A 1,157-nucleotide genomic window follows, 5' to 3' on the forward strand; every position below is an offset into this window, starting at 1 on the left:
TTAATTCTTGTGGAAACAAATATTTGAATTCATTACTGATTTTATTTTTGTGGAATCAAAAAAGCTGTATTGATTATTTATTTGATTTTTATTCATTGATGGGAGGAATAATTAAGGTAACTGCTCTAATTGAGGGTCCCTGACCTACCTGTAAATAAAGCTTGTGTATTCAATCAATTGGCACTCACTGGTAGGCATAGGTCAGAAGAACCTCTCAATATTTTTAGTTTTTCAGATTTTGTTTTTGTGAAGCTGTTCTTCAATTGGCTTGAGCAAAAATGGCTAGAGGTATTTATATAATTATTCATTCCGCTGCTAATTTTATTGTCAATTAGCATTTAATTATATATAGAATTCTTACATTATTGTGTAGTATTGTCAAATCGGTATTGAATGCTAAGAAGCAAGTTGCAGTTAATAACGTTGAAGCAGTGTGTGTGCTGTCTTAATCTTATCATTTCGTTTCTTCAAGTTTGTCTACCGGTGACCACTACTGCACATTGACCACCAATGCAGTTGGATTATGACACAAATCCACTTGCCTAGAGGTATATTTTTTTTAAAGACTAAACCAAATTTTTAACTCATTATTATAAAAATTTAACAATTAAAAATTGAACGGTTCATATTTTTGTTCTCTCTTTATCTCTCTTTTTTTCCTCTCTCAACGTCTCTCTCTCTCTCTTTTTTTTTTCTCCAATTCATTCACTCTCATTCCACATCTCTCTCTCTCTTGAACAGGTTCATATCTCTCTCTCCCTCTCCTATTTTTTCCTCTCTCCACGTCTCTCTCTCTTTTTCTCTCCAAGTCTTTCACTCTCATTCAACATCTCTCTCTCTCTCTTAATTTCAAAAAAAAAAAAAAAAACATCTCTCTCCCTTCACTCTCCAACATTAATATCTCTCCTTTTTTTTCTCTGCATCTCTATCTTTCTCTTTCTCCACTCTCCAACATTAACAAAAAATAATCTACTGGCCTAAAAATTCAACTTGGAGGTAATTATTCTTCTTAACTTTTTTTTTTTTGCTTTTTTTTTTTCCAGACCAACAATATTTTAACATATTCTAATTTATATAAATTAAACTAAAATTAAAGTTGTTATGTTTTAATTCATTTGAATGTTTATGGATTATTATTTTTTTTTGTGTGTAATTTA

The sequence above is a fragment of the Corylus avellana genome, chromosome ca1 (genome assembly GCF_901000735.1).
Source record: "Corylus avellana chromosome ca1, CavTom2PMs-1.0".
Classification (NCBI taxonomy): Eukaryota; Viridiplantae; Streptophyta; class Magnoliopsida; order Fagales; family Betulaceae; genus Corylus; species Corylus avellana.